Here is a 9,699-nt window from a genome sequence, read left to right as displayed (position 1 = left end):
ATCCATTGACAAGACTGCAGGGCTCAGATTCCTCAACCATGGATGTCAGGATTTAAGACTAGCTCTAAATCATATAAACCTACCCTCTCCTCTAGCCTGGAAAATGCTGAACTAATCTCCCCTGTGAGTGTGTCAGGTTCCAGCCGCAGTTCCCCCATATGCCATCCTGGCAGCATGGCACTCCCTGCCTTTTCCCACTTCGACTACCTCCATCATTCACGTACAAAGGGAAAATTGTATTTTCACCAGGTTCTCTCCAACAGGGAACTTCCCTTTTGTATTTGAAGACAACTTTAATACTACTTTGTGCTACTTTGGAAATAGGAGGAGACCTTAAGAGAACAAAGAACTGCCACATACACTGAAACGCAATAGCTAGGTCAGGTCCTTCTACGCCACTCTGAGACTCTCACTATTTTCTGTGCTTTTATTAGCCATCTGATAAATGCCACCATCTTCTAATCCAGTGTCGAAATATACCTGCATAACCTTAAAGCCAACTTCAACCTAGGGCCCAATGTCAAGCTAAGATTTCTCTAGTCCTGAGCCATCAGATATCACAGTTAGTGAAGTGTCTTCTCATATGTGCAGTACAAACAATAATGCTTCAGACACACAAACATCAGAAAGTACCAAAATAAAAAACAGTTTAAAGACAGATTTGTCTGCATATCTTCATCCTTTTTGCTATGATTTTCTTTAGCTTCGTAATTTGTGCAGAAAAATGTCCAATACTCAGTGTCTTGTGGCAATGCACGTCACATGAACTATAATGCTGATGCTTCACTTAAGTCTGCCCACAAGGAGATTAATTGCAAGGTGCAAGTCCACAGTTTCAGCAAAATGGACACTTAGATACTGTGTGCTGAGACATGTGCAGTCCACATGCATTTGCACCACCATACAAGCTTAGCTCAGACTGAAGAACTGAGGTACACTGCCTGAGGTCTTTCTTCCTATCGTTTCCATCTCATTGACTGCAGCCTTTTCTAACTCTGATGCCACGTGAGGATTCTTGGCGAGAGACCTGCTGCTTAGCTAGCTGTGTAGGGACCTCCCTTAGGTCTTCAAACTTTGATTAAAACCCTGGCTAGCATGGCCATTAAAAACCCTTCTTTTTAAAGTGCTGGGTTGTTTTTTTTTCCAAGAAATCCCATGACAACACCAAGGGAGATGCCGTAAGAAGTCATCATACCATGAAGAGTCTGGCAACCAAAGCAGTGCAGCTCATGTGTATGATTTTACCAGCAGGGTAATTTTCAACCAGAAACACTTATCCTGTGGTTCTCCAGTAAGTATTCTAGTTGTACTGGTCATGTGCGGTCTAGAGCTCTGATTTCTGCCAACATAACTAAGAGAATGACATTGGAGAGAGTGATGTTCATATATTTGAGGCAGCGGAAGCCAACTGTGTAACTGCATGGCCAAATTTTGCCTCTTCACATTCAGCATTCAAAATGACATGTATACATCGCACTGTGTAAATACATGCACCTACCAAAGTCCCAAATATAACACGTTACGGCCAATTAGGCCCCAAGCAAGACGCTTGTACTGGAGAAGCAATCAGCCTTTCTGTTGTCCACATACAATTGGCTCATATATAATGAACAGCCCCAGGGAACTCGAGGGAAGAGCGCCAAATTGACAGAGAAGCAGGTCAGGTGAAAAGACTTCCACAGCACTGTTTCTGTACTTCAGAACTATAAAGTAACATTTACTAAATAAATCCCCAATCTGTTTTGGGTCTGAACGCATCATGCAAAGAATGTAATTAGACAGTACAGAATTGACAATAATAAATTCAGCCAATAGCATAAACATAAAGAGATGGATAATTCGGTATCTTGGTTATTTTTGCTATGCCACTTGAACTTTTTACTTAGTAATGAATAAATCAGTACAGAGATGACATCGGTAAGACTGCACAGGCCATAGAAGTGCAAAAGTTGACCCACAGTTATTACAGGGCAGTATTTCTGTATTCATGGCCTGAAAGCAAGTTTCAGTTCCTCATCTCAAATTATGATCATGTCTTTATAGTGCACAGAAAGGCATGAGAATAAGTTTAAAGTTGTTATAAATTTCACGCTCTCTTCAGAATATGCATTTTGTAGTCTTAGGACCAGCACATTAACATCACATACGAAATGACTTAGTGACACAACAACACCCTCAGGTATAGTACATGCACAGACAAAAAATAGCTTTTTGGCTGCATAAACCAAAAAATACCATCTAGAAATAACATTTCTGTCACTGTTTGATGAAACAAAGAAACGCAGACACAATTTTTCAGCAAGCCAATAGGTTTACTTCCTAACTTTTGCATTTTTCACTTGATGAGAACTTACCACAAATCACCTCTAACGTTTGGATGCAATCTTCTGAAAAGAAAAACAATCTACTCAACAGACACCATATTTTGCCAGCATCTTAGCAATGCACAAACTCAAATGCACTTGCTGCAAACTCTGAAAATTGCTATACATCTCTGTGTAACCTCTAACCCCAGAAGACTGTTGTTTGAGGCCAAACTGTCTGACTGATGATGAGGAATTAAAGCATCAAGCTGACTTTTAAAATATACCTTGGCGCTAATAGCTCTTTGTTGCTCTCTCTGATTCATTTACATAAACCTTCTAAAGAACTGAGACTGCAGTCACAGTGCTTTCTGCCAAGAAACTTAATCCCTAAAGCCACATTTACAGGAAAACAGGACAATAAACATAATTATTGCACTAATGCAAAATTTTGCACTATCATTCCATTTATTCTTCCTGAAAATAAACTTTGCTAAACAAGAACAAAAGCACGAGCATTCCTTTTTTTTATCACAAGCACAAGACACTTCATTTTTCTTTGCTTTTCCTTGCTTGGAGTTAGCGTATGGACAGAATTATAGAATATGCTTGCCATATCATCTGTCTTCCCATTTGTTTTTTCCTGAATTTCTTTACATACAGTTGGTCTAAATAAAGAGCCAGGATGTACACACTTGTAACTGGAAATCAAAGCCACTCTTTAATATTGTCTTACACACTTCCACTGTAATCAGAATACTCAGGACCTTTATTTTTAGAAGACTCAGACACCAAACTCCAGCTGAATTAATCAAGCTGTGAAAACTGATAACGTGAAATTGCGCCCTATCTGCTGCGCCATGACAGATTTTGTATTCCAGTTGCTCCTGCAGCTTTTTATCAATGTCTCTTTTAAAGCACCCACGAATGGCTTACTAGTTGCAAATGAAGATACATTGTTCTTCCAAACAACAATCATAGTAGCATGGCCGTCTGCCTGCTTAGAGAATGCATGCCTTAGTACCTGTAGCATATTTTTCTTTCAAGCATTTTCCGACCTGTGGAACTATCACCTTTTTAAGTAGGTATGGTGTTTACTACTACTTAGAAATTTTCTAGGGTAAATATTACTATCTAGCTTGCCATTGTCTGGCAGTGTTTATCTGAAACTGCCCGAGCCATTAGGCATGTGGATTCTGAGTGGAAAATATTAACTAGGTTGTGCTATTTGCAGAAGAATGAGGGTGACAGCTAAAAAAGCTCAAAACTTGGCACTCAGAAACTGCAATACCAAGAATGAACACAGTTTTACATTATACTGTATTGTAATTATTTTCCTGGTAAGAAATTTTAATCTTCAGAAAGAGCCTTGTCTGGGTACTTTGCTTCACACCAGTTATGGAAACACTGTGATTTTTGTAATATTCTCATTGTGCATCTTGCTGCCTGCTTGACTCTCTGAATACTGATAAGTGTCCGTACTTTTGTGACAAGATAAGTGACAGGTTTTAACTATAAAAAGTAAGATTTCTTTTTACCTGCTAGCAGTCATTATGGAAGGTTTCATACGAACATATTAGAAAAGGAAAGAAAAAAAAAAAACAGGCACCCTTTTCCATGCACAGCTGTCAGCAACGAGAAACTGGTACAAAATTCTGTGTCTGTATTTTGGCAAGTCATTAAGTTACCTGTGTTTTGGCAGAATATTTGGATTCGATAAAGCTATATCTCTGGTGTTTCCAGAAACATTTGCTGCATTCAACAGTGGCTGAAAGGAACAGGTTCATTCAAGTGTTTTCTGTGATCACAAGTAACAGAGCTTCAGTTCTCAGAAGCTCTGGGATAGAAGCCGGTATCTGAAGGAACAGGGTAACAGCCATAGCGTGTCCTGCAGCATTAGCATTTGCTCCACTGATAAGAACTTCAGGGCCAACTGAGAGAGGAGGCAGTTTCTTAGAGATTAATTATCTCCCTCTGCAATATGTCCTTGGCAATAGTAATTCCAGAGGTTTTGGTGGGAAATAAGAAATGCATAACACACTGTCCCTCGGGTACTGCATTTCTGCTACTACAGCAGCTACAGGAGAACCTTAGAGTTTGAAAAGCCACGCTGCCTCGGACGAGGTGATGCAGCAATAGTATATGCTCCTGAAGTTATCGAAGTACAGAATGCACCTCTCCATATGGACACAAGACTCAAAGAAAATTTACCAAGATGAAAAATTTCAGCTTCTATACCTAGACAAGGTTCCCCCACCAAAATGAAGCAAAATCAGACTGCATGATGTTCCTTCTGAGATGTGTTCTTTAACCGCCCTCCTTCTCTTCCCCAAAACCAAGCCTTTCTCTGCAAAACTCTTTGTCAGCTGCTAATATAGGAGTGCCTAACTAAGGGTATCTGAGATACTTCTAAAGCTCTCTAAAAGAAAATCATCTGATGTCATTAGTTTTAAATTAATCACACAAGGTCCAAACCTTCACTGAAAAATTTTGAGGGGTCTATAAATCAAAAAGGGCTGAAACTACAGATCTAGAAAAAAACAGCCTAGCTCTAGGATATGACTTTATTACAAATATTTTTATATTGAAAATGAAACAAATGTTAGCATTCAAAAAGCCAAACTATTCAGAGTAGACAGCTAGGCCCTATAGTATATCATTTGAATCACAAAAAATAGTAACTTCTCATAGTTACAGATACAACCAATGCAACTGTTTTAGTTTTTACATGTACATTTTCTCACAAAGTCACAGAATCACAGAATCACAGAATGTTAGGGATTGGAAGGGACCTCGAAAGATCATCTAGTCCAATCCCCCTGCCAGGGCAGGATTGCTTAGACCATATCACACAGGAACGCGTCCAGGCGGGTTTTGAATGTCTCCAGAGAAGGAGACTCCACAACCTCTCTGGGCAGCCTGTTCCAGTGTTCAGTCACCCTCACTGCGTAAAGAAGTTTTTCCTCAAATTTAAGTGAACCTCCTGTGTTCCAGCTTGCACCCATTGCCCCTTGTCCTGTCAAGGGATGTCACTGAGAAGAGCCCTGGCTCATCCTCTTGACAACTTGCCCTTTACATATTTATAAACATTAATGAGGTCACCCCTCAGTCTCCTCTTCTCTAAGCTAAAGAGACCCAGCTCCCTCAGCCTCTCCTCATAAGGAGATGTTTCCACTCCCTTTAATCATCTTTGTGGCTCTGCGCTGGACTCTCTCTAGCAGTTCCCTGTCCTTCTTGAACTGAGGGGCCCAGAACTGGACACAATACTCCAGATGTGGCCTCACCAGGGCAGAGTAGAGGGGGAGGAGAACCTCTCTTGACCGGCTGACCACACCCCTTCTAATACACCCCAGGATGCCATTGGCCTTCTTGGCCACAAGGGCACACTGCTGGCTCATGGTCATCCTGCTGTCCACTAGGACCCCCAGGTCCCTTTCCCCTACGCTGGTCTCCAACAGCTCTGTCCCCAACTTGTACTGGTACATGGGGTTGTTCTTGCCCAGATGCAGGACTCTACACTTGCCCTTGTTATATTTCATTAAATTTCTCCCCGCCCAACTCTCCAGCCTGTCCAGGTCTCTCTGAATGGCTGCGCAGCCTTCCGGCATCTCAGCCACTCCTCCCAGTTTTGTGTCATCAGTGAACTTGCTGACAGCGCACTCTATTCCCTCATCCAAGTCATTAATGAATATATTGAATAGAACTGGTCCCAGAACCGACCCTTGAGGGACTCCGCTAGACACAGACCTCCAACTGGACTCTGTCCCACTGACCACTACTCTCTGGCTTCTTTCCTTCAGCCAGTTTACAATCCACCTCACTACCCGATCATCCAGACCACACTTCCTCAGTTTAGCTGCGAGGATGCTGTGGGAGACCGTGTCAAACGCTTTACTGAATCGAGATAGACCACATCCACAGCTTTACCATCATCTATCCACCGGGTTACATCCTCATAAAAGGCTATCAAGTTGGTTGAGCAAGACTTCCCGTTGGTGAAGCCATGCTGAGTGCCCCTAATGATCCCCCTATCCTTGATGTGCCTAGAGACAGCACCAAGAACAAGTTGCTCCATCACCTTTCTGGGGATGGAGGTGAGGCTGACCGGTCTATAGTTACCCGGGTCCTCCTTCTTGCCCTTTTTGAAGACTGGAGTGACATTCGCTTTCCTCCAGTCCTCAGGCACCTCTCCCGTTGCCCACGACTTAGCAAAGATGATGGAGAGTGGCCTAGCAATGACTTCCGCCAGCTCCCTCAGCACCCGCGGGTGCATCCCATCAGGGCCCATGGATTTATGGACGTCCAGGTTGCTTAATTGGTCCCTGACCCAGCCCTCATCAACCAAGACAGATTCCTCCTCTATCCTGACTTCTTCTGAGGCCGCAGGGGTCCAGGGCTCCTCAGGACAGCCTCCAACAGTATAGACAGAGGCAAAGAAGGCATTCAGTAACTCCGCCTTCTTTTTATCCTCTGTCTCCAGGACCCCCACCTCATTCATCAGTGGGCCTACATTGCCTCTAGTGTTGGCTTTACCTGCAATGTATTTGAAGAAGCCCTTTCTGTTGTCCTTGACCTCTCTTGCAAGGTTTAATTCCAAGGAGGCCTTAGCTTTCCTAGTTGCCTCCCTACATCCTCTGACAACAGACTTATATTCCTCCCAAGTGGCCAGCGCCACCTTCCACGATCTGTACACCTTCTTCTTCCACTTGAGTTTGCCCAGCAGTTCCCTGTTCAACCATGCAGGTCTCCTGGTACCCTTCCTTGACTTCCTACCTGTTGGGATGCTCTGATCTTGAGCTCGGAAGAAGCAGTCCTTGAACGCTAACCAACTATCTTGGGCCCCCTTACCTTCTAGTACCCTGTCCCATGGGATTTCCCCTAGCAATTGCTTGAAAAGTCCATGTATAATCATCCATATTTTTAAAATAGTTTGCTTTATATTCTACATTTTGCAGGGGTTCAATTTTTAACAAAATTCCAGTGATTAAACTTGCTAGTAAGTATGATCAAAAGTTAACCTGAGCAGCTACTGGATACTCTGTATAGAAAACAAACTTTATACTCAACATGCATCTGGTAATAACAGCTGCAACGACACACACGTAGATCACAAATATATAAATCTAAGCGCTCCATCACAGCATTTAAAATTAGAAATGTTTGAAAAAAAAGTTCATAAACAAGCTATTCTTGAAGAACAAGAAAGTATTCAAATAACTGTGAAGGAGTATATTTGACAAAATTAACCTACTTAGAAACAACTTAAACCCCAAATAGTTCTACAGCATGAATTCCTTGCCTAGATTTCATTAGAATCAAGAAAAATCTGATTTACAGGGAATTAAGGCATCCATACAACGTGAATAATATCAAGTCAATCAGACTCAATCATGACATACAGTAAGACTGAGTCTTATGTTCCTTCAACCCACAAAATCTTTGAGAATTACGTTCAAAATTTTCTCAAATCATCTGCTTAAGGTAAGAACTACAGAGAGTAACTGCTGTCTGGTGCCAATATTATACAAGCCACCACACAGGCTCTAGTCTACGGGCTGCACTTTCACTAGGGAAACTGAGAAATTAAAACCACTAATAATAAATACCTGCCCAGTAAGACATACTTATATGTGTGTGTGCGTGCACCTTAATAAACACAATTTTTTCAGCAGGGTAATTCCAACATGGAGGTTCTCCATCTGTGACACAGGCCCTTCTGGAGAACTGTGGACGAGAAAATAATCACACAAGACCAGTTTTTTTCTGCTTGGCTGAGTAATAACTCAGTACATATGAAAAAAGTTAGCAGGGCCTTGCTAGATTTATGAGCTCAGGTTAGTTTCACAAATGCTTCCCTGGCAGCACAGCCCGTGTCACTGCATAAACTGGTTCATGCGAACAGATCCAACTGCTTTCCTAGTTTGTTCCCATTACCACACTAGGCCCACTATTGTGCCAGAGCAGTTGTCTGCATACTGGTGCAACAAACCAGATCAGGGAACCATTTCAGCTGAAACCAAGCAGCTTGTTTGGTTTTCGTGCCAACTCATCACACAGCCACACTCATGTTGGGACAGAAGAGGCAGTGGCACAAGTCTGTGAACGAAAAAAATAAAACAGTACTTTTACAGGCAGCTTAGCACGTTTGCAAAACCACCAAAAGAGCCAACAATGGCAAAAAAAAAGTATCTATTTGGAGAGATGAGAGAGGAGCTGGGCCCAGTGAGGCATATTGCCATTTTTCTTACACGAGGTTTAGCCCATTTGCAACAAATCCTTGACAAAAAGGTTTAAACACAGCACTGAACACGATAGAGAGATTCTAGTAGTTGCTTCAGAGTATTTGTGACTTATGTGGAATATCTCAAAGCAGTGTTGGAAAACATGTATGCGGATTAGATGTTAATCTCTAGAATTGGAGCTGTCCTTAATGAAAAGATAATGGGCCAGATTAGCTTTCAACAAAAACAAGAGAAATCTCATAATTCCAATTTCTATTTTAATACTTGTATTTCGACAGATAAAGTCCTATTCAGGTATTAATTCAAAGTGGATAATTTCAGTGACAAGCAAGCCTAAAGCAGTGATAACGTCCATTACAATTTTTCAAATCACATGAAGATGAATGAGTACAGCAGTTACAAAGGGTCTGAGCCAAACTCCACCAGTGCCTGGGCATGTGCCTCCCTGCTAACACCGGGGAACGGTGGACTGGCTTGCGAAGATGCGGCGTGCATGCCACTAGAAACCCAGTTTCTTCGCAACCTCACTGGACCTTCCCCCCTACATTGTGAAAAAACATAGATTAAAATAAAAAAAAATATATAACAAAACATGCTATTAGATTAGAACTGCAGATCAACGCTGCCTGCAGAGGTCACCCCCCACAGGCCCCCACCCGCCGCACGCGGGGCCCAGGCCAGGGAGGGGGTGCGGGTTACCACAGCGGCACCCTCACAAATCCCACTGCCGCTGTCACCGGCCCCAAGGTGACACCGCCCCAAAGCGCTGGGGTGCTCGGCGCGGGGAGGGTGACACGGGGAGCTGCCTGCCGCCCCCCCCTCCCGCGGCTGCCTCAGTTTCCCTCCCGCGCGCGCCAAGCCGTTAACGGGCGGGGGCGGGGTGAGGGTGGCAGCCGGGGACCTGTCGGGGGAATCCGCCGTGTGTCGCCCTCCCCGCCACGCGGCGCCGGGCGCGGGAGGAAAGCCCGCGCGCGCCTGAGGCTCCCGCCCGCCGCGCTACCTGTGGGGGAGGGGCGGCGGGTGGGGGATCCCCCGTAACCGTCCCTAACCGCTACCCGCCCTGCCGCGCCAGCGCCTCGCCCCCCGCTCCCCCGCCGGCCAATCGGAGCGCTGCGCACGTGACGAGCGTTCCCTTCGATGACCTCATCCCTGGT

General features: G+C 43.8%; 1 long non-coding RNA gene across 1 annotated transcript; it reads right to left on the bottom strand.

Annotated features, from left to right (window-relative positions):
- Positions 1–8,784: 8,784 nt before the first annotated feature.
- On the bottom strand, positions 8,785–9,657 carry LOC137660350 (uncharacterized). Its single transcript, XR_011047672.1, has 2 exons — positions 9,546–9,657; positions 8,785–9,086 (listed from the first exon to the last, which is right to left on the bottom strand). It is a non-coding gene; the product is annotated as an uncharacterized lncRNA (long non-coding RNA).
- Positions 9,658–9,699: the final 42 nt, after the last annotated feature.

The sequence above is a fragment of the Nyctibius grandis genome, chromosome 2 (assembly GCF_013368605.1).
Source record: "Nyctibius grandis isolate bNycGra1 chromosome 2, bNycGra1.pri, whole genome shotgun sequence".
Taxonomy (NCBI): Eukaryota; Metazoa; Chordata; class Aves; order Nyctibiiformes; family Nyctibiidae; genus Nyctibius; species Nyctibius grandis.
The sequence above is the reverse complement of the archived record's forward strand: the minus strand, read 5'-3'. Positions and strand labels throughout refer to the sequence as shown.